This window comes from Hemiscyllium ocellatum, chromosome 7, assembly GCF_020745735.1.
Source record: "Hemiscyllium ocellatum isolate sHemOce1 chromosome 7, sHemOce1.pat.X.cur, whole genome shotgun sequence".
Taxonomy (NCBI): Eukaryota; Metazoa; Chordata; class Chondrichthyes; order Orectolobiformes; family Hemiscylliidae; genus Hemiscyllium; species Hemiscyllium ocellatum.
Window position 1 is genome coordinate 45,281,212 of NC_083407.1, and position 25,160 is coordinate 45,306,371.

A 25,160-nucleotide genomic window follows, 5' to 3' on the forward strand; every position below is an offset into this window, starting at 1 on the left:
AAACAGTTCACCCTCTTCTTCACAATAATAGCTACTGTTTTTCCCACACGCAGTAATTTTATTGTTTCTATCTCTCTCTCTCTGCCTATCTCTCTCCTTCTCCCTCTTTTTGCCTAACACTGTCTCCAAAGGTAACACTCTCCTTCAACACGTTTGGTGATTAGCTTTGGTTTCTTTCCAAATCATAGTGATGGCCCAATACATTGGCAGAAACTGATTAGTTAAGACATGAAACTTGCTAATAGTCTGTTTCAGTCTCCAACAGTTGCCAAGGAGATGGAAAGTGTTGAAAGCTAGGGGATGGAATTTGCAGCAGTTACTGAAGACAATAGCTTCAGTCTTCTCAGTATTGAATTGGAGGAAATATCTAGTCTCCCAGTACTGGATATCAGAAAAGTAGTCTTATAATTTAGCAACAATGAAGAAATCGAATGAAGTGGTGATGAGCTAGAGCTGGGTGTAATAGCTTACACGTGAAAACTAATATGAAGCTTTCGGATTGTATGACTGAGATATATTACACGGAATAGAAGCAAGGACAATGATGATGTGGTAACCATGTCAAAGACTGCAAACACTTCAAGAAGGGCAAGCAAAGTAAAACTTAGTTCCAGTTCAGGGGCCACATGTTACCCACAATGGAGATCAAACTCATTGTTAATTTGAAAGTAGTTTATTTGGAAATAATAAGTAAAAAAAAATGCATGTTAGATAGATAGGAAAAATGTACTACTCACAATAGGTAAGTACAGTTTACTGATCTCAAAGGAGATGAATGGACAGATGGTCCGATGACTATTGATCTTTGTAGCTTGTGTCAGCAGTTTTCCACTTTCTGGCCAAAGTATTAGAAAGCTCTGCTCCTAGTTTCCCTGGTTTACCCTCTTTTTGTTGATCTTCCTTCATCTTTGGAAAGTCGCTGCCTAGTGAGGATTGCCACCTCAACCCCAGCACCCATAATATATATTATTTCCAGGGCTGGTTTACCCTATGTCAATCAATTGGTCAAGACATTCCTGCGAATGTCCAAAGGACAATTAGTCAAGGTGTGACCTCCCCACTGTCATCACTTTGACTGAGGTCATCCTGTAGTTTATCTCATGATAGATGTCATTTGTTAACTCCTGTTAGGCAGTTATAGAGATAAGAGGGTACACAAGATTCCCTGAAAGCATAATTTCTCTTTGTTTACCATCTCTGTTTAACCTCAGCCTCAGACTGTTTGTATTTTTCAGATAGAGGAACAGCCTTCTCCCAGATATGTTGTGTCTGCTAATCCTGTAAGAATTCTATCATATTCTGGGAAGTATCCTTTCTTACAGAAGAGAAAATTTCACCTTTATCACAGTGATTTAGGATGGTGTTTTTGATGTTGTGATGCAAGTTTTGGACTTAATTGAAATACCTTCAATAAAAAGTCTTCCCTACAGTGCTGGTTTTCTTATTAATTAAGCTAAAATCCTGATTACATGAACACAAATATTTATTTTTGCAAAATTTATCCAGCTGACTATTCAGTTTCTTTAATGAAACCATTTCCAAATGCTGCTTCAGACAAAATAGAAGAAGAAAAGTATGTACCAAATATTGTGAAGCTATGGGACATTAATTGTTTTATACGCAATGGTTTTTAGCGTTGGTGTAAAATGATTTTGAAAGCAATGCTAGCGGCATTAACTTGTATTCAACTAAGTAACTGACTTCCAAACATCCATGAGCCCCTGAACATAAAACTACTGTAAACAATTGAATCAAAATTGTATTTGTGCAGGGGATTGAATATAAGAAATATCCCAGTGCCATTAACTAATCTCTTGACTCCTGCCAGTTATTTATTGATGTATCATCACACAGATTTTGTTACAAAATACAGTGATAGGTTTTGTACTGTGTCGCCATTCTCCAACTCCCTCTCAAAACACAGAAATATAGACCAAAAGATAGAACATAAAGGCGTAAAAATGAAGAAATAGTGTTCAACTTTACAGTCCTTCTTCTTAAGTGCACCATTATGGGCCTGGTAGCCAGCCATGACTCTCCTTTGCTGCCTCGCTGGAACAAGAGTCACCTGTCTTCGGTGTCATCTTGCCTCCACCGACACTCTGCCACTCTTCGCCAAACCTCACCAATTCAACCTCCACCAATATGTACCACATTAGCCAAATTCAACCTCACAGCCAACCCTGAGTCTGCTTTGTGCCCAACTCGCCAATGAGCCACTGCCGGTGTACCTGGTTTTAGACTGGGCCTAAATTCACCTCCACTGCCGCCTCCAAGATTCTGCGCTGGGCGCAGACACCACTAACAACCCATATCTGCCTCCGCCACAGCAGGCATGAGTCAGTGCTAGGATAGCCTTGGCAATGCAGAAGCGCTGGGCTCACTTCAAGTCCATGCTGGGCCCACTTGCCAACTGCCACAAGTCTGCACTGGACTTACTTCGAGTCCATGCTAGGCTCATTCGCCGCTACAGATACCATTGCTGTGACCAAGCTCTTCAGCAAGTGGTAAGTAAAACTTTAAAAATAAGAAAAGAGACGTAAAAGAAAAGAAATGAAAAGAGAAGTTGTTGAAGCTGACGAGCCCTGGGTTCAGAAGCCCCACTCTGCTGCCACCTGTAAACAACTACTGATTTTAAATATTTTCTCTTTGCTTCATATATGCCTTCTTCACCCTCAAATTCACTTTTCCAATACTTCTTCAGCCAGCCAATACATTGAAAATTCTGTTACATACATGTGAATGCTCCGTGGGTCTGGCTCACCAATTGCTGTTGTGCTCAGTAACTTATTTTGATTCCTAGTCACCAAATCTTCCAATTTAAACAACTTCTCTTTATGTTTAAATCCCTTCTTATTTTCTCCTTTATCCTGTGCAGGCCTCCCTAACTCAACGCCCTTCACAGAAATCTGTGTCATCCCAGGCGAAGCCTTCTGCATACCCCACTCCCATCAAGCCATCACTAGTTATTGTGACTTCAGCCACATAACGTAGATACAAACACTAGTCTCCTTCCTTGAACCTGTTCAGTTGTCTGCATCTCTCACTAGACCCTAAGAACTACTGAGATCCTACCTTTGTAGTTACCTCTCTTAGGTTTCCTCACTGCTGGTTTTCCTTATGGAGAAATTTTGCTATACCTAATGGACTCAGTATCCTCGCCATGCTAGATTAATCCTGTGCATAATAGGACAGGAATAATCACTTCATCAACAATATGATGTTTAAATGGTCAGTCATCTCATGACTTCAGTCCAGGCTCATTTGTTTAAAATTAGAAGCCATCCAACAAGGCTGATACACCTGGTTATTGCTGCTACCATTAATGCTGTAACACCAGCTGAATCTGTACAATCACGGGATTAAAATGTAATTATGGACATGCGAGGACATTTGGCACATCATTGTTAATTCATACAAAATGGTCCTGAAATGTCCTCCCGTCTTTACTGCGGTGTCCCATTGCATATTAAACAACTGTCCTGTCAGTTCCAAAATTAAAGCTTAACCAGAATTTGGATGTCAGTCCGCATAGCTGAAACATATGTATATGTGGTTCTGCTTTCTGTCATGGGAGACCAGCATGGAACAACTAGCACTTCTGCAGGCTCCACATTGCTCAAAGTAGTTTGTTTCCAAATAATTCCGAGGTATAATGATTTCATTACCGGCAGTACATGACTGGCAGTCCTATCAGTCTAAAGTTGTCTCCTTCAGGAATATTTTTACTGATCATGATCTCAAACTAATTCTTTGACTATAGCAAAGGCTATGAATGGAATACTAATTCTCATTTCCTGTCAATATCAGTGGTCTGCCAAAACTAGATTGAAAAATCTGAATATATAATTGTCATATTTCATTTTTTTTTAACAGAAAGAGTCAGAAAAACAGAGCCCCTGTTAACAGTTATTTCTAAGCACAGTGCACTCGCACAAGTTTAGGGAACGGCATCCCAATGATAAGTAGTCGATATAGCAAAAGAAAATTAATTATTTCCAAGAGAATATACCAGTAGCAGGCAATTAATAAACACCTCACACTTCTCACTTTGAAAAGATGATAGATAAAAAGAAGACCAAGAGGGGGCTGAAAATGTAGCCAGCTTTTAAATGACAAAGAAGGCCCTGCAAGTCAGATATGTTAAAGCAACAAGTTTTAGAAGATAACATATCTACCACACACTCTTAGGATCTTTTCTATGATACATAAATTGACTCACCAAAAGCTCTTTTTTTCACTGTACCAGGCCAAAAGATATTAATTATTAAACAGGTCAGTTCTTCTAACAGCAGGACATATTGTTGCATCTCCCCCTTTTGTACGAAAAACAGAAATACAAGCCATATAATTAAGCCATTAGCTGAATTCGGCAGTTCAGAAATTCTCAAGTCAAATAATAGTATCCAGAATCTTTCAGGCTACTGTGGTGTCACCCCTGTTGTGAACCATGACTGACAGAGCATTAGTTTGGCCATACAGTCTATATGCAATAAGCATGCAGTGGAATATGAGATCAATCAACCTCCAGTGACTTACTGAATAATGAGCCATTTAACACTGGGGAGAAAGCAGTATGTTCATTCTCATAGTTACTTCCAGCTGAACTAATACAATTTTTAAAAATAACCAACTTATCAGTGAAGTACCTATTTACCTTAAATGTTTTTGACTTATTTTGACTGGTGTGAAGTTTATGGTAAAGATATGTTGTGATTCTGGAGGAGTTTAGCTAATTCCTTAGATTTTCAAGGGAATGTCCTGCTTTCCAGCAAGGTGATCAGAGGGATCTCCTGTCCTATAATGATGTAGTGATTGTAACAAGGTCAGCCAGTTGCACTTTATAGAATATAAGTTCCCTGATTGGGATTGTTAATCTGGTTCAATCGGGGAGTCCTAGCTGATATAAACATAACAGTGTCAGACATCTGACCCTCTGACAGCTGGCTCAGAGGGAGCTGGACCAGTGTCACGGGCTTTGCATGTGTAAATAAAGGGAGACTTGGTGACAAAGGTAACGGCCTTTGTGCAGTGTTTTTCAAATGAGACAGCCTATTTCAATAACAGGAGATATAATGTGTCACTTCTGTGCTGCTGGACAAGCACTTGGAAAGATGGATTGTTGTATCAGGAAAAGTCGACAGGCTTGGCTTGTACCATGAGACATAGAAGCAGAACAGGCCATTCAGCTATTGGGTCAGCTCCACTTTGCAACTATGCCTGATATTTTTCTCAAAACCATTCTGCTGCCTTCTACCCATATCCCTTGATCCATAACCAAATCATAGAATAAAATCACAACGATGTACTCCCCACTCCCTCTAACCCAATCCTATCCCTGTCACCCTGCATTTCCCATAGTTAATCCACCTTGCTAATATATCCGTGGACATTATGGGCAATTTAGCACGGCCAATCCACCTAATGTGTGCGTCTTTGGACTGTAGGAGGAAACCAGATAACCCAGAGGAAATCCTCACAGACACAAGGAGAACATGCAAACTCAACACAGTCATTCAAGGCTGGAATCAAAGTCAGGTCCCTGGTGCTGAGCCACTGAGCCACCCTATCTACTGCTATCCAAGAACCTACCTATGTCTTAAATTCATACAATGACTTGGCCTCCAAAGCCTTCTGCGACAATAAGTTCCACAGATTGACCACCCTGTGGCTGAAGAAATTTTTTCTCATCTCACTTCTAAAGGGTAATCCTTCACCTTGATGATGTGCCCTTGGGTCCTAGTCTCTCCTCCTAGTGGAAACATCTCCACATTCACTCTATCCAACCTCTCAGTATTCTGTGAAGTTTGGAAGAATACATTGTGACATGATTAAAACGCACAAGATCCTGAGGGTTCTTGACAGGATGGGTGAAGAAGGGATATTTACTTTTGTGAGACAATCTCAGACTAGGGAGTCATTGTTTAACAAGTATGGAAAAACCATTTAAGACAGAGATGAGGAAAAATTATTTTCTCTTGGAACATTACAAATCTTTGGAACTCTCTTCCTTGACAAGCATCGGAAAGAACATTTTTGATTTTTTTTAAGGCAGACGTAGATAGAATTTGAATAAGCAAGGCAGCCATATGTTATCAGGGTAAGTGGAAATGTGAGCTGCAAATGTGTTGCTGGTCAAAGCACAGCAGGCCAGGCAGCATCTCAGGAATAGAGAATTCGACGTTTCGAGCATAAGCCCTTTCCTGATGAAGGGCTTATGCTCGAAACGTCGAATTCTCTATTCCTGAGATGCTGCCTGGCCTGCTGTGCTTTGACCAGCAACACATTTGCAGCTGTGATCTCCAGCATCTGCAGACCTCATTTTTTACCCTTAAGTGGAAATGTGAAGCAATCAGACCAGTCATCATCTTACTGAATAATGGAGCAAGCTCAAAGGAGGAGTAACCTACTCCTCTGTTTAATTTGTATATTATTGTGTGAAGTAGCCCTGCAGCACAAATACTGTGAATAAACCCTCTCCCATAAGCAGATAAGAAAGCAGCTATGAATTTTGTATACTGTATGGGCATATTTAGCAGTCAGTGGGAAAGAGATATCCATGATATGAATTGATCTTTTCCCAATTTCAGCTTGTTTCTGGTCCCAATTGAAGTTGAAGTAGTCAGTCACATTAAAGTATTCTCACAGTTAGCAAATCAATAAATAAAACTCACTTAATAGCTTCACCTTTTTGTGATAGATAGTGAAATGAATGATCAGGGCACAAACATTGGATTAATGTTGAAGATAGAACATCATACTATCTTATTATTTTATAAACATGCAAAATTTCTCATTCCTGTTAGGGTGAAAGGAAAGGCTGGTAGGACGAGGAATACTGGATGACTAAATAAATTGAGGATTTTATTAAGAAAAAGAAGGATGCATATGCTAGGTATAGACAGGATAGATCGAGTGAATCCTTAGAAAAGTATAAAAACAGTAGGAGTATACTTAAGAGAGAAATCAGGAGGGCAAAAGGAGACATGAGATAGCTTTGGCAATCAGAGTTAAGGAGAATCCAAAGAGTTTTTACAAATACATTAAGGACAAAAGGGTAACTAGGGAGAGAATAGGGCCCCTCAAAGATCAGCAAGGCAGCCGTCGTGTGGAGCTACAGGAGATGGGGGGGATACTAAATGAGTATTTTGTATCAGTATTTACTGTGGAAAAGGACATAGAAGATTTGGAATGTAGGGAACTAGGTAGTGTTATCTTGGAAAAGATCCATATTACAGAGGAGGAAATGCCGGATGTCTTGAAATGCATAAAAGTGGATAAATCCCCAGGACCTAGAACTCTGTGGGAAGCTAGAGAAGTGATTGTTGAGCCTCTTACTGAGATATTTGTATCATCAGTAGTTACAGGTGAGGCGCCAGAAGATTGGAGGTTGGCTAACATGGTGCCACTGTTTAAGAAGGGCGGTAAGGAAAAGCCAGGGGTCTATACACCGGTGAACCTGACGCTAGTGGTGGGCAAGTTGTTGGAGGGAATCCTGAGGGACAGGTTCTACATATTTGGAAAGGCAAGGACTGATTAGAGATAGTCAATATGGCTTTGTGCATGGGAAATCATGTCTCACAAACTTGATTGAGTTTTTTGAAGAATTAACAAAGAGGATTGATGAGGGTAGATCTGTAGATGTGACCTATATGGACATCAGGTAAGACGTTCAACAAGGTTCCCCATGGTGAGCAAGGTTACATCTCATGGAATACAGGGAGAATTAGCCATTTGGATACAGAAATGGCTCAAAGGTAGAAGACAGAGGGTGGTGGTGGAGGGTTGTTAACAGACTGGAGGCCTGTGAACAGTGGAGTGGCACAACAATCGGTCCTGGGTCCATTACTTTTCATCATTTACATAAATGATTTGGATGTGAACATATGAGGTATGGTTAGTAAGTTTGCAGATGACACCAAAATCGGAGTTGTAGTGGACAGTGAAGAAGGTTACCTCAGATTACAATGGGATCTTGATCAGATGGGCCAATGGGCTAAAACGTGGTAGATGGAGTTTAATTTAGATAAATGCGAGATGCTGCATTTTAGGAAAGCAAATCTTAGAACAACTTATACACTTAATGGTAAAGTCCTATGGAATGTTGCTGAACAAAGAGACCTTGGAGTGCAGGTTCATAGCTCCTTGAAAGTAAAGTTGCATTTAGATAGGATAGTGAAGAAAGCATTTGGTATGCTTTCCTTTATCGGTCAGAGTATTGAGTACAGGAGTTGGGAGGTCATGTTGCAGCTGTACAGAACATTTGTTCGGCCACTGTTGGAACATTGCATGCAATTCTGGTCTCCTGCCTATCAGAAAGATGTTGTGAAACTTGAAAGGGTTCAGAAAAGATTTGCAATGATGTTGCTAGAGTTGGAGGATTTGAGTTATGAGGAGAGATTGAATAGGCTAGGGCTGTTTTCCTTGGAATGTCAGAGACTGAGGGGTGACTTTACAGAGGTTTACAAATTATGAGGGGCATGGATAGGATAAATAGACAAAGTCTTTTCCCTAGGGTGGGGGAGTACAAAACTAGAGGGCACAGGTTTAGGGTGGGAGGGGAAAGATATAAAAGAGACCATAGAGTCATAGAGATGTACAGCATGGAAACAGACCCTTCGGTCCAACCCGTCCATGCCGACCAGATATCCCAACCCAATCTAGTCCTACTTGCCAGCACCTGGCCCATATCCCTCCAAACCCTTCCTATTCATATACCCATCCAAATGCCTCTTAAATGTTGCAATTGTACCAGTCCCCACCACTTCCACTGACAGCTTCATGCAGAAGGTAGTACGGGTACTGGTGGAGGCTAGTACAATTGCAACATTTAAAAAGGCATCTAGATGGGTCCATGAATAGGAAGGGTTTAGAGGGATATGGGCCGGGTGCTGGCAGGTGGGACTAAATTGGGTTGGGCTATCTGATTGGCATGGACAAGTTGGACTGAAGGGTCTGTTTCTGTGCTGTAAATTTGTTGGTTGTGTCTTATCGTTCACTGGCAGAGTTCATGTGATATGAGCTGCAAATGTGTTGCTGGTCAAAGCACAGCAGGCCAGGCAGCATCTCAGGAATAGAGAATTCGACGTTTCGAGCATAAGCCCTTCATCAGGAATAAGAGAGAGAGAGTGTAACCACAGAAGTGCTCATCAGTTCAATGACTTCCAATTGATTACAGTATGTGGGACCTCAACAATGCACCCCTTTGGTGAAGTGCAGAAGCACTGATAGCTTCTTCTGGGTTTCCACACTTAACTGTAAAGCTGCATACTCTAAACGGTTCTGTCACTTTCAGAGCAATAATTTCAGTGAACACTTCAATGACATACTATTACAAAATCGCTGTACCAAAGCTGGACTCAGTAGTAAAGTCTCTGGTTGAGCTATGTTTAACACAACAGAAGATGATTGTGCTTGTTGGGGGGGGGGGGTACACCCAACTTATTCCTAAGATATTGCTATGAAAGCTCCTCATGGTATTGTTCTATGCCAATAAAATTCAGCACAAACTTCTCTTGGGGCCATTTCACAAGTTTGATTCCATGTGTCTCCCTGATGGGGAGGTGCCAGTGTTGGACTAGAATGAATGCACTCACAAGTCACTTGATACCAGATTACAGTCCACACATCCCACCTGACAAAGCAGCATTGCTCTGAAAGCTTGTGATTTCACATGAACCTGTTGGATTATAATCTGGTGTTGTGCAGTTTCTGATTTTCTCTCTCTGGCCACAGTCTCAGACTAGGTGGCATGGTTGCTCAGTAGTTAGCATGGCTGTCTCACAGTGCCAAGGGGCTAGGTTTGATTTCACCCTTGAGTGGCTGTCACAGATCCTGGGTTTCCTGCAGGTGTTCTATCTTCCTCCTACAGTTCAAAGACGTGCCGCTTGGGTGGATTGGCCATCCGAAATTGCCTATTGTGTGCAGGCTAGACGGATTAACTATGGGAAATGCAGGGATGCAGGAATGGGGTGAGTCTGGGTGGGATGTCCTTTGGAGGGTTGGTGTGGACTTGATGGGCCGAATGGCCTGCTTCCACACTGTAGTGATTCTATGATTCAGACTGAAACACACTGTTTCAGAGTTTGATGTCCTTATTGGGCCTAGAGTTTCAACATATGACCATGTCTCACTGTACCTTGGGTGTTATATAATTTCATGTGGTTTCAAAAATGCAAAAGGATGTTTAAATATAAAAACATTTACAATGCAAATGAAAAAAGAGATAAGCAATGTTTTACGTTACTTTGGCAGGAAGGGATAAAAACTGATGAAACTAGAAATTCTGTGAATCTGTGATAACCGTTAAGGAGGGAAAAAAGTTTGGGTTTTGATAAGGAATTAGGAATTGAGTTTCATCTAATCGCGATGCCCAGCGTGGAGGGCGCAGTCTAGAATGTTAATGTTTTAAGTCACATGATAACTTTCATTCCAGTTGCACTAAGTGTAAAGGCACCATGTAAGTAACTACCAGGTTAAAGTGTCTTTGAGTTCGTCGTGCTACTGTCGTCTTCTATTAGTGTTGCAAACTGGGTTAAATTTCTTGCGATCTGCATGTCGAGTTACTTTCAATATCTGGGTAATGTGTTATGGAGATGAGGAAGTGGATTAGTTCAGCTTGTGCAGGGATCTTCTCTCCGAGCTGGAGAGGGTTCGCTCTTGGTTTCCGACAACTTTCTGGCTAACAATACTAAGCCTGATCTGCATTCGAGAATTCATTGATACCAGAACTCCCGCCCCGCGGATGATTGCAAAACTATCTGCTTTGGGCCGGCTGCTCTTTACTATGCCTTTTTATTAGTTAAGTTTCACATGGAAGTTACAATGTAGAAACTGCACGGCCCAAAATGACGCTGTCCCTGAGCGGCCCATCTTTTCGGAGGCAGACACGGGACTTGTATTAGAGTCTGTTGGAGGAGGTTGTAACAATATTTTGTGTGATCACAGAAATTGCTATGTATTGGTTTATTTTAAGCTCTCTACTCAGACGGACCAGAAATAACGCAGTGTATGCTGTTGGGCCGGAGGGAAGCAAAAATAAGTGTTGGTATTCATGAACAGGATTAGTATCAGTCTAGAATGGAAGGCAGCTCCATAATGGTGTGTTTTGTGAATTCATTTAATAGAACGATGCTTTGCTGTGCGGTGGGTGGGGATATAAATTAACTTGGCGGGGGTGGGGGAAAGAATGGAGTGGATGTCCAAGAGGCAAGGCCACATTGGATTTGGTACTGAGTAATGAACGAGGCCAGATGTTAGATTTGAAGGGAGGTGAGCACTTTGGTGATGGTGACCACAATTCGGTTACATTTACTTTAGTGATGGAAAGGGATAGGTATATACCCCAGGGCGGGAGTTATAACTGGGGGTAAAGCAATTATGATGCAATTAGGCAAGATTTAGGATGGAGAAAGTGAGGGCTGCAGATGCTGGAGATCAGAGCTGAAAATGTGTTGCTGAAAAAGCACAGCAGGTCAGGCAGCATTCAAAGAGCAGGAGAATCGACGTTTCGGGCATGAGCCCTTCAAAGATTTAGGATGGGGAAGGAAACTGCAGGGGATGGGCACAATTGAAATGTGGAGCTTGTTCAAGAAACAGCTACAGTCCTTGGTAAGTATGTACCTGTCAGGGAGGGAGGGAGTGGTCAAGCAAGACTGTGTGTTTGTTAGCGAGAAGAAGATTGAGGGGTGACTTAATTGAGACATATAAGATAATCAGGAGGTTATAGGGTCAACAGTGAGAGCTTTTTCCTCAGATGGTGATGGCTAGCATGAGGGGACATAGCTTTAAATTGAGGTGATAGATATAGGACAGATGTCAGAGGTAGGTTCTTTACTCAGAGAGTAGTAAGGGTGAAATGCCCTGCCTGCAATAATAGTAGACTCGCCAACCTTAAGGACATTTAATTGGTCATTGGATAAACATGTGGATGATAATGGAATAGTGTCAGTTAAATGAGCTTCAGATTGGTTTCACAGGTCGGTGCAACATCGAGGGCCAATGGGCCTGTATTGCTCTGTAATGTTCTATGTTCAGTAAACAGTGATGAACAGACCAATATAGAAGAAGGATCAAGCTGATCTAGAAGACAGTGTTAATATAGTCAGGTTAAGGCACAAGGGAGCATAGCAAAACATTTTTTTGCATTTCTTAAATGTAAGGAATCTTATGAGGAAGGCAGATGTGTTAACAATATTCGTTAATGCATGGGGAAGTAATATAGCTGTAAGTAAAAAATGAGGTCTGCAGATGCTGGAGATCACAGCTGAAAATGTGTTGCTGGTCAAAGTACAGCAGGCCAGGCAGCATGTCAGGAATAGGGAATTCGACGTTTCGAGCATAAGCCCTTCATCAGGAATGAGAGAGAGTAGCCAAGCAGGCTAAGATAAAAGGTAGGGAGGAGGGACTTGGGGGAGGGGCGATGGAGGTGGGATAGGTGGAAGGAGGTCAAGGTGAGGGTGATAGGCCGGAGTGGGGTGGGGGCGGAGAGGTCAGGAAGGAGATTGCAGGTTAGGAGGGCGGTGCTGAGTTGAGGGAACCAACTGAGACAAGGTGGGGGGAGGGGAAATGAGGAAACTGGAGAAATCTGAATTCATACCTTGTGGTTGGAGGGTTCCCAGGCGGAAGATGAGGCGCTCCTCCTCCAGCCGTCGTGTTGTTATGTTCTGCCGGTGGAGGAGTCCAAGGACCTGCATGTCCTCGGTGGAGTGGGAGGGAGAGTTAAAGTGTTGAGCCACGGGGTGGTTGGGTTGGTTGGTCCGGGCGGCCCAGAGGTGTTCTCTGAAGCGTTCCGCAAGTAAGCGGCCTGTCTCCCCAATATAGAGGAGGCCACATCGGGTGCAGCGGATGCAATAGATGATGTGTGTGGAGGTAGCTGTCAAGAATACCCCAGTTCAGTATATAATCTTTAGGTGAGATTGGATTAATGGGTTTGTGAATGAGGCAGCATTTATCACTGAGTCAATCGTTGCCGGAAGGAGGCATATCTTGGAAGGTTCTGTAAATTAGGCCATAATGGGTTGAACTTTGGCTCTGTCTTTTTAATTACTTTGGGGATGTATTAATCTCCACTTAGAAAAGCAAAGAATAATCAAAAAATAGTCAGCATGACTCTAACCAGGAAAGATAATCTCTTAAAACATGTAATTGAATTTTTTTGAGATGATAAATGAAGATGGAATGCAGCCGATGTAGTCAACGTGGACTTCAGTTAGTCTTTTAAGTATCTTGTGGAGGAGACTGGCTTACAAAGCTAAGAGTCCATGGGATCCAGGGCAGTTAGGCAAATTGGATCTAAAATTGGCTGGTGGAAGGAGGTGGGAGTGATGATTGAAGGATATTTTTAGAACACACTACAGTACAGAACAGGAACAGGTGCATGAAAGTGAAGCTAAATTAAATTAAACCTTTCTCTCTACCCATAGTCCATATCCCTCCATTCATTGTTTATTCAAGTCAGGTCTTTTTCAGCCTTTGTCGCTCCAGAAAAACAACCTTATTTTGTCCAGTCTCTCATTGTAGCTCATACCCTCTAATCCAGGCATTATCATGGCAAACCTCTTCCGTACACTTGACCTTTTGTGACTGGAAGCCTATTGAGAAAGTGTATAAGTTATGAGGAAGGAGGGAAAGAGTTAAGTTTAGAGTTCTTGAAAAAGGCTCAGCTCACATGACTTTGACCAGATAAGAATTTGCAGTAAACAATGAGGTGCTGGAGGCAAGGGTAGAGGTTTAACGAGGTAAAGAACATCCACTATGCAATGCCAGTTAACAAGATGAGAAACATCCATTGTGTAATGCCAGATGGCTTAATCTTTATTGTTGATGTTTGCTGATTGTAATGGTCACTCAATCAGTATAAATGTTGCCTTATTTGGATACTGCTTCCTGTAAGTGATGATATAATTCCTTAAGAATCTGCTGTTCAAGAGAAGACCGAGAACTCATGTCTTTGTGTCTGTGGGCAATTGTTCTCTTTCCATGGCTTGGGATAAAGATAAAGAAGGGAGCTGGAAAAGCACAGCAAGTCAGGCAGCATCCGAGGAGCAGGAAAATTGATGTTTCAGACAAAAGCCCTTCATCAGCCTTCCTGATGAAGGGCTTTTGCCGGAAACGTCAATTTTTCTTGCTCCTCGGATGCTGCCTGACCTGCTGTGCTTTTCCAGCACCACTCTGATCTAAACTCTGGTTTCCAGCATTTGCAGTCCTCACTTTTGCCATAAAGGTAAAGAAGGTAGAGCCATACCGAGTCAAAGCAAACACTCAAACAGATATGGAAACGGGATGACACTGTGACCAGTGGTGTACCACGGGTTTGGTGCTGCGTCTCTTTCTGTTTTCGTACATTAATGATTTGAGACATGAATGTAGGAAGTATGGTCAGTACGGGGCACAGTGCAGGCCAGGACGTTAAATGTCTTCAAGGCAGGGATTGATTAATTCTTGCTCTCTCAAGGAATTAAGGGCTATGGGGAGCGTGCGGGTAAGTGAAGTTGAAATGCCCATCAGCCATGATTAAATGGCGGAGTCGACTCGATGGGTCGAATGGCCTTCCTTCCACTCCTACGTCTTATGGTCCTATAGTTCACAGATGACCATGAAAATTGGTGTGGCAAATAGTGAGAAAAAAGTCTTGGGCTACAGTACAGTGTAAATGGGCTCAACAGTGGCAAATGGAATTTCATCCTAAGAAGTGTGATGTATTTTAGTGAGTAAAAAGAGAAAGGAATATATGTTGAATCACAGGATCTTAGGAAGGACTATGCATCAGAGAGACATTAGTGTGTAGGTCCATAGATCCTTGAAGGCTGCAAGATGTAGTTAGGATGATCAAGATGGCATATGGGATACTTTTGAATATAAGAGCAAGAATGTTATAATGGAGCTGTACATAATATTAGTCAGGCACAGCATTTCTGGGTCGTCACACTATAGGAAGGATGTGATTACACTCAGGAGGGCATAGTGGATGTTCATCAGGATGTTGCCTGTGCTGTATCATTTCAGCTATGAAGAGACTTGATTGACTGTGTTGTCTTTATTTTCAGAGCCCAGATAGCTGAGAGGGACCCGATTAAGGTCTACAAATTGAGAGGCATTGAGTAAATAGTGAAACCTTTCCTTTTAGCAGAGAGGCTAGTAATCAAGAGCCGCAGCTTTCAGGTGTGGAGCAGGAGGTTTAGAGGAGATTTGTGGGGAAAAGAAGACTCACGCAGATGATATCTAGAACTCAACCTAGAAGGTTGGTAGAAGCAGGAATCATCAAGACATTTACTAAGTATTTAGCTGAGCATTTGGAATGCCATAATGTTCAAAGCTACAAGCCAAACATGAAAATGGGATCAGTAAAAATAAATGATTCATGTACTTCTAATGGTAGTGGTTATGGTTTTTGAAGACTGAGGATCTTTGGTGAATTTCTGCAGTCCATCTTGTAGATATGATGACTGAATGTTGATGGTGGGGAATTGAATTTATGTAGATGATGTGCCAATAAAATGGGCTGCTTTGTCTTGGATGGTATCAAGTTTCTTGCATATCGCTGGAGCTGCAACCAGACAATTGGGGAGAATTTCATCATGCTCTTGACTTGTGCCTTTTAAATGGTGGAAAGGCTTTGGAGAGTCAGGTGGTGAGTTACTCATTGCAGGATTCCTAGCCTTTGAGCTGCTCTTGCAGCCACTGTATTTCATGGCTAGTTTTCATGAGCATCTGGTCTTTTCTGGCACCTTGCAGTACGCTATTATGAAACTTGCAGGTTTTCACTTATACTCTATATTCACCCTCTTAGCCAATCTCTTGGTTGTCCTTAGTCCAATTCTAAAATGCTCCCAGTCTTCTAGTTTACTCCTATTTCTAACAACTTCATATGACTCCTCTTTGGATCTAATACTATCTTTTATTTTGTTAGCTGTGATTAGCCCACAGTTTCTTTTGTATTTTTGCACCAGAAAGGCATGTATAACAGTCGAAATGCATTTATTCGTTCCTTAAATTTTAGCCATTGCATATCTACTGCTTTTCAGTGAAGATGTCACAATCACCTTTGTTTTTACCCCATCCTTTATATCTTAATTTTCTTTATTTAGACCCAGGGACCAGGTTTTGGATAGAATACTTTCTATTTCAGTTAAGAACTCTATTATGTTGTGACCTTTCTTTCCCTTTCCCCAAAGGAACTGTCTCAAGATTAACTAACCCCATCTCATTGCACAGAATCAGATCTGTTACCTAGTTGGTCTAGTCACATTAAACATTAACCATTTATGTGGTCCAAGATTTAATCTGCCACGGTATTATTGCGAACATGGTTTGCCTAGCCTGTGTAGATTTAAAGTCACCCATGTTTACTGTAGCACCCTTGTTGCTGCACCTTTAATTTCCAGTTTAATGCCATCCCCTACCTGAACACTGCTTGGAAGCCCGTAGACAACTGCCACCAAGGTTTTCTGCTTTATTCTACCCAGACTAAATTCTCATCTAAATTCTCTCTCACCTTTGCATTTCTTAGATTTTTATACTAACGATACCCATCCATCGTTTTCTTTCCTTTTTGCCTGTCCAACCCAAATGTTGAATACTGGCGGATGTTCAGTTCCCATTCTTGGTCACCATGCAGCCATGCCTCTAATTGCAAACGTATCATACCCATTTCTAACTATGTCCACTTTTAATTCATCTACCTTAATGTTTTGTGCGTTCAGATGTTGTATCATTTTTAAATATGTCTTTTGTTTTACCTTTTTTTTGTGCAATTGACCTATTTGCTGCCAGCAGTTGTTTTCTTTGCCTTTGCTTTCTACTTATCATTTTTTAAATATTTCTTATTTTTCTCATTCTTGTCTTCCTTCTACAGTTCCTATGCCTCTCCACTCTTGTTTAAACCCTATCCCTGCAGGAATTTTGCACCAGTCCTGCTGGAGTTGCAATCCATGCAAGTTGTATAAGTCCCAATGCCTCCATCTTACACCATCCCTTCAGCCATGCATTGAAACAGTCTTGATTTGGAGATGCCGGTGTTGGACTGGGGTGTACAAAGTTAAAAATCACACAACACCAGGTTATAGTCCAACAGGTTTAATTGGGTAAAAACAATTACTGCAGATGCTGGAAACCAGATTCTGGATTAGTGGTGCTGGAAGAGCACAGCAGTTCAGGCAGCATCCAAGGAGCAGCGAAATCAACGTTTCGGGCAAAAGCCCTTCATCAGGAATAAATCACATGAAAGAAGTGAAACTATCACTGTATTCTAACAGACGAAAGGCTTAACAGACAATCAATTTTTCAATATATAATTTCAGTTACATCACACTCTAAATTTTTGTTATAAATTCTGTATGTTAGGATTGAGCCCTAAGGCAAGAATCTTTCAAAGACAAGAATCTCAGGGAGTCCCTCTCCCACTGCAACTCCCAGGTTTAATTGGAAGCACACTAGCTTTCAGAGCGACGCTCCTTCATCAGGTGGTAGTGGAGGGCTCAATCCTAACACACAGAATTTATAGTAAAAAGTGAGGTCTGCAGATGCTGGAGATCAGAGCTGAAAATGTGTTGCTGGTTAAAGCACAGCAGGTTAGGCAGCATCCAAGGAACAGGAAATTCGATGTTTCGGGCCAGAGCCCTTCTTCAGGAATGAGGAGAGGGTGCCAGGCAGGCTAAGATAAAAGGTAGGGAGGAGGGACTTGGGGGAGGGGCGATGGAGATGTGATAGGTGGAAGGAGGTCAAGGTGAGGGTGATAGGCCGGAGTGGGTTGGGGGGCGGAGAGGTCAGGAAGAGGATTGCATGTTAGGAGGGCGGTGCTGAGTTCAAGGGAATCGACTGAGACAAGGTGGGGGGAGGGGAAATGAGGAAACTGGAGAAATCCGAGTTCATCCCTTGTGGCTGGAGGGTTCCCAGGCGGAAGATGAGGCGCTCTTCCTCCAACCGTCGTGTTGTTATGTTCTGGCGATGGAGGAGTCCAAGGACCTGCATGTCTTCGGTGGAGTGGGAGGGAGAGTTAATGTGTTGAGCCACGGGGTGGTTGGGTCACCCACCCCGTGCTGGCCTCTTACCCGCCCTCGATCTATTTATAGCCAACTGCCGCCGCGACATTAACCGACTCGACCTGTCCACCCCTCTCACCCACTCCAACCTCTCACCCTCAGAACGTGCAGCCCTCCACTCCAACCCCAACGTCACCATCAAACCGGCAGACAAGGGAGGCGCGGTAGTAGTTTGGCACACCGACCTTTATACCGCTGAGGCCAACCGCCAGCTCGCGGACGCCTCCTCCTATCGCCCCCTTGACCATGACCCCACCTCCCACCACCAAACCATCATCTCCCAGACCATCCATAACCTCATCACCTCAGGTGATCTCCCATCCACCGCCTCCAACCTCATAGTCCCACAACCCCGCACCGCCCATTTCTACCTCCTGCCCAATATCCACAAACCTGACTGCCCCGGCCGACCCATTGTCTCAGCCTGCTCCTGCCCCACTGAACTCATCTCCGCGTACCTCGACACGGTTCTGTCCCCTTTAGTCCAAGAACTCCCCACCTACGTTTGGGACACCACCCACGCCCTCCATCTCCTCCATGATTTTCGCTTCCCCAGTCCCCAACGCCTTATCTTCACGATGGACATCCAGTCCCTGTACACCTCCATCCCCCATCACGAAGGACTCAAAGCCCTCCGCTTCTTCCTTTCCCGCCGCACCAACCAGTACCCTTCCACTGACACCCTCCTTTGACTGACTGAACTGTTCCTCACCCTGAATAACTTCTCTTTCCAATCCTCCCACTTCCTCCAAACTAAAGGAGTTGGCATGGGCCCCAGCTATGCCTGTCTCTTAGTAGGATATGTGGAACAGTCCATCTTCCACAACTACACTGGCACCACCCCCCACCTTTTCCTCCGCTACATCGATGACTGTATTGGCGCTGCCTCGTGCTCCCACGAGGAGGTTGAACAGTTCATCAACTTTACCAACACCTTCCATCCCGATCTCAAATTCACCTGGACTGTCTCAGACTCCTCCCTCCCCTTCCTAGACCTTTCCATTTCTATCTCGGGCGACCGACTCAACACAGACATCTACTATAAACCGACTGACTCCCACAGCTACCTGGACTACACCTCCTCCCACCCTGCCCCCTGTAAAAACTCCATCCCATATTCCCAATTCCTTGTCTCCGCCGCATCTGCTCCCAGGAGGACCAGTTCCAATACCGTACAGCCCAGATGGCCTCCTTCTTCAAGGACCGCAGATTCCCCCCAGACGTGATCGACGATGCCCTCCACCGCATCTCCTCCACTTCCCGCTCCTCCGCCCTTGAGCCTCGCCCCTCCAACCGCCACCAAGACAGAACCCCACTGGTTCTCACCTACCACCCCACCAACATCCGTATACAGCGTATCATTCGCCGTCATTTCCGCCAACTCCAAACGGACCCCACCACCAGGGATATATTTCCCTCCCCTCCCCTATCAGCGTTCCACAAAGACCACTCCCTTCGTGACTTCCTCGTCAGGTCCACACCCCCCACCAACCCAACCTCCACTCCCGGCACCTTCCCCTGCAACCGCAGGAAATGCAAAACTTGCGCCCACACCTCCTCCCTTACTTCTCTCCAAGGCCCCAAGGGATCCTTCCATATCCGCCACAAATTCACCTACACCTCCACACACATCATCTATTGCATCCGCTGCACCCGATGTGGCCTCCTCTACATTGGGGAGATAGGCCGCCTACTTGCAGAATGCTTCAGGGAACACCTCTGGGACGCTGAACCAACCAACCCAACCACCCCGTGGCTCAACACTTTAACTCTCCCTCCCACTCCACCGAAGACGTGCAGGTCCTTGGGCTCCTCCATCGCCAGAACATAACAACACGACGGTTGGAGGAAGAGCGCCTCATCTTCTGCCTGGGAACCCTCCAGCCACAAGGGATGAACTCTGATTTCTCCAGTTTCCTCATTTCCCCTCCCCCCACCTTGTCTCAGTCGGTTCCCTTGAACTCAGCACCGCCCTCCTAACCTGCAATCCTCTTCCTGACCTCTCCGCCCCCCACCCCACTCCGGCCTATCACCCTCACCTTGACCTCCTTCCACCTATCACATCTCCATCGCCCCTCCCCCAAGTCCCTCCTCCCTACCTTTTATCTTAGCCTGCCTGGCACCCTCTCCTCATTCTTGATGAAGGGCTCTGGCCCGAAACATCGAATTTCCTGTTCCTTGGATGCTGCCTAACCTGCTGTGCTTTAACCAGCAACACATTTTCAACACAGAATTTATAGCAAAAATTTACAGTGTGATGTAACTGAAATTATATATTGAAAAATTGATTGTTTGTTAAGCCTTTCATCTGTTAGAATACAGTGATAGTTTCACTTCTTGCATGTGTAAATCACAAAACCCTTGTTTAAAAACCCTTTGTTAACAATAGTGATAGCTAGACAATATGTTGAAGGTGTTAGCCCCCTGTGTTCTCTGTCTATGACCTGATGTTTAGATTGATTCTAATCTAAAAAGTGAGATAACGGAATTTAACATAAATTCATGCAGTTTTTTAAGCTCAGAGTTCTACATAAATGCATCCGGTTTTTGAGCAAAGTACAATGTAATCCTGCAAATACAAATTCACCCCACAAATTATATTTGTGCATGTGGGTGTGTGTTTGTCTGGGTTGGGGTTGTGAGTGTGAGAAAGTGTGTGCGTAGTTAGTGCAGAGTGTCTTAAGTCTGTAAGGGGGTGCATGTGTGAGTGTGTGTGTCTGTAAGGATGTATGTGGATGTCTGTGTGTATGTGTATCAGTGTGTATGTGCATATAGGAGTGCCTCTGTGTGTGTGTGTGTGTGTAGGAGTATCTGTGTGTGTGTGTGTATAGTGCAATGTTGGTCACCGGTAATGTGACATGAACCCAAGGTCCCGGTTGAGGCCCTCCCAATGGGTACTGAACTTAGCTATCAGCCTCTGCTCGGGACCTTGGGTTCATGTCACATTGCAGGTGACCACCATTGCACTATACACACACACAGATACTCCTACACACACACTCTCACACACACATACACACAGACACTAATACACACAGACGTGCACACAGACACCCACGCACACCCTTACAGACACACACACTCCCACACTCACACATGCACCCCCTCATAAATTTAAGACACTCTGCACTCACTACACACACACACATACACTTTCTCACACTCAACTCCCAACCCAGACAGACACACACATAGACAGACAAAGACCCACATGCACACATATATTTTGTGGGGTGAATTTGTACTTGCAGGGTTACATTGTACTTTGCTCAAGAACTGCATGCATTCATGTAAAACTCTGTTATCACACTTTTTAGATTAGAATCAATCTAAACATCATGGCATAGACAGAGAATGCAGGGGGCCAGCACCTTCAACATATTGTCTAGCTATCACCTTTGTTAACAGCTCACCTGGGAATGCAACCTTTTTTTAAAAAAAGGTTTGTGATTTACACATAAAAGAAGTGAAACTATCACTGTATTCTAACAGATGAAAGGCTTAACAGACAATCACTTTTTCAATGTATAATTTCAGTTACATCATACTGTAAATTTTTGCTATAAATTCTGTGGTAGGATTGAGCCCTCCACTACCACCTGATGAAGGAGTGACACTCAGAAAGCTAGTGTGCTTCCAATTAAACCTGTTGGACTATAACCTGGTGTTGTGTGATTTTTAACCTTGAAACAGTCTGTTCTTCTATTCCTGATCTGGCTAGCAGGAGGAATTAACAGTAATCCTGAGATTACTACCCTTGAAGTCCGACTTTGTTTTTGTTATTTCCTAACTTCCTATGTTCATGAGTCAGAGTCAAAGAGATGTGCAGCATGGAAACAGACCCTTCTGTCCAGCTTGTCCATGCCAACCAGATATTCCAACCCAATCTAGTCCCACCTGCCAGCATCTGGCCCATGTCCCTCCAAACTCTTCCTAATCATATACCCATCCAGTTGCCTTTTAAGTATTGCAGGAGAAAGTGAGGACTGCAGATGCTGAAAAATGTGTTGCTGAAAAAGCGCAGCAGGTCAGGCAGCATCCAAGGAGCAGGAAAATCGACTTTTTCTGAAGAAGGGCTTATGTTCCTTGGATGCTGCTTGACCTGCTGCGCTTTTCCAGCAACACATTTTTTCAGTTTTAAATGTTGCAGTTGTACTAGCCTCCACCACTTCCTCTGGCAGTCCATTCCACACATGCACCATCCTTGGGCCCCAGCTATTTACAATCTACATCAATAACTTGGATACAGGGTTAGAAGGCTGTATAGCCAGATTTGCGGATGACACAAAAATAGGCAGGATGGTAAATTGCAATGAGGAAATAAGGACCTTACAAATGGATTTAGATAAGTTACAAATGTGGGCCAAAATGTGGATAAGTGTGAGGTCTATTTATCCTATCCATGCTCCTCATTTGTAAACCTCTGTAAGGTCACCCCTCAGCCTCCGATGCTCCAGGGAAAACAGCCCTAGCCTATTCATCCTCTAAATCTTAAATAGCTTAAATCTTCCGACCCTGGCAACATGCTTGTTAATCTTTTCTGAACCATTTCAAGTTTCACAACATCCTTCCTATAGGAAAGACACCAGAATTGCATGCAATATTCCAACAGTAGCCTAACCAACGTCCTGTTCAGCCATAACATGACCTCCCAATTCCTGTACTCAACACTCTGACCAATAAAGGAAAGCATACCAAACACCTCCTTCACTAACATATCTACCTGCAACTTCATTTTCAAGGAGCTATGAACCTGCACTCCAAGGTCTTTTTGTTCAGCAACACCTTACCATTAAGTGTATAAGTCCTGCTAAGATTTGCTTTCCCAAAATGCATCACCTCGCATTTATCTAAATTAAACTCCATCTGCCACTTAGCCCACTGGCCCATCTGATCAAGATCCCGTTGTACTGTAAGGTAACCTTCTTTGCTATTCACAATACCTCCATGGTGGCTGAATGGTTAGCACTGCTGCCTTATAGCACCAGGGTCCATGGTTCGATTCCAGCCTCGGGTCTGCATGGGTTACCTCTGGGCGTTTTGGTTTCCTCTGACCGTCCAAAGATGTGCAAGTCAGGTAAATTGGCCATAGTGTTAGGTGCGTTAGTCAGAGGGAGGTAGATTACTCTTTGGAGTGTCAGTATGGACTGGTTGGGCTGAAGGGCCTGTTTCCACACTGTAGGAAATCTAAAACCTCCAATTTTGGAGCCATCTGCAAACTTACTATCTATATCTCTTATGCTCACATCCAAATTATTGATATAAATGACAAAAAGTAGTGGACCCACCACCGATCCTTGTGGCACTCCACTGGTCACAGGCCTCTAGTCTGAAAAACAACCCTCCACCACCACCCTCTGTCTTCTATCTTTGAGCCAGTTCTGTATCCAAATGGCTAGTTCTCCCTGTATTCCATGAGATCTAACCTTGCTAACTAGTTTCCCATGCGGAACTTTGTCGAAGTCCTGAAGTCCATATCGATCACGTCCACTGCTCTGCCCTCATCAATTCTCTTTGTCACTTCTTCAAAAAAAAACTCTATCAAGTTCTGCTTGAGGACCTCATTCTGTATCATTGCTACTGACGCAGACAACAATCTCTGCAAGTGCAGAATCGACAACCTGTTACCTTTAAAATAGGTTCCCTCACTCTCCTTCCACTACACCATTACACACACATATGCACAAACACTATCCAATCTCAATCCATGCAGCTGAGCTACTCCTGGTGCCATGGACTTGGCTCTTGCTGCATTCCCCTGAGAAACCATCTTCTTATAGCCCAGTACTTTCTCTGTCCAGTGGTCTGGTGTAGTCCTGTGCACTCCTTACTTCAGTATTTCACTGTTCATGCTTTCGACAGAGATCCCAGGCCTGCAGATACTTTATGCTGACACGAGCCACCATTCTAGATCCAAAACATGGATTTTCTGCTGCTGCCTTGGACATTTGTAATGTATCCCTAACTTAGCACTTTGCACAGGACGATTGTTTCAGCTGGCCAACCTGGCTTGCTGTGACTTACCCTTAAATTACTCGCTTTCTATTTACTTCCTCTAGTTTAAGGAACATTGATTATATGCCGGTGTCCTTACTTTATTTCTTACGCTGTAAACACTACTAATCTAAAGACCATTTTTTTAATGACTAGACAATAAAAATCCTCACTTCCTCTTACTTGCTGAAGATACCACTTGAGTTTACACTTTCTCTGTGATTTTATTCTTGAATTTTTAAAAAGAATACTCAGCCATGTCTCACAGCCACTCGATTCCTTGAGGCTGAAGATAAATAAAGAAAAGAGAAGTGCTCTTTTCCTTTCCTTCTTCAATGAACTCCATTTCATAAAACTTTAAGACTTACCACCAGGGCATTTAAGCTCTTATTTATAACACTGGGACTAATCACTCTCATAGAGTTATACAGCACAGCAACATACCCTTTGTCCAACTTTTCCATGCTGATCAAGTTTCCCAATGTAAACAAGTCCCACTTGCCTGCGCTTGGTCCATATCCCTCTAAGCTTTCCCCACATACTTTCCCAGATGTTTTTTTAAATGTTGTACCCGCACCTACCAGTTCCTCTTGGCATTCACTCCACATACGAACCATCCCCTGTAGAAAAAGTTGCCTCTTAGGTCCTTTTTAAATCTTCTCTCCACTCACTTTAAAAATATGTCCCCTAGTTTTGAACTCTTACCCCCACTCCTCACAGAAAAGATATCTGCTATTCACTTTATCTGTACCCCTCCTGATTTTTACAAATGTCTATAAGGTCACCCCTTAACCTCCTGCACTCGAGTGGGGGAGCAAATCCAGCCAATCCAGCCTATAACTCAAACCCTCCAGTCCTGGCTGCATCGTGGTAAATCCTTTTTGAACCATCTCCAGTTTAATAATAGCCTTCCTCTGGCAGGGTGATGAGAACTGTACACAAGACTCTAAAAGTGGCCTCACCAATGTCCTGTACAACGTCAACACAATGTCCCAACTCCTATGCTCAGTGATCTGAACAAGAACGTAATGCCTCTAAACTCTTATTATCTCACTTTTGAAAGCCTCTCACTTGCCAGTCATCCTTTTACCTGTGATTAGGCTACTCCATTCAACTCTTGAAAGT

General features: G+C 43.4%; 1 protein-coding gene across 2 annotated transcripts in view; it reads left to right on the forward strand.

The window, feature by feature from the left end:
* The first annotated feature begins 10,374 nt into the window (after positions 1 to 10,374).
* LOC132817062 (metalloreductase STEAP3-like) overlaps positions 10,375 to 25,160 on the forward strand; it is a 54,209-nt gene continuing 39,423 nt past the window's right edge. Inside the window, exon 1 of one of the 2 annotated variants that reach the window (XM_060827153.1) lies at positions 10,375 to 10,459. The gene's annotated coding sequence lies outside the window, so the exon portion shown is untranslated. Of the gene's footprint in view, positions 10,460 to 10,897; positions 10,920 to 25,160 lie in introns of those variants that run through there. The other variant, XM_060827152.1, reaches the window with a different exon arrangement.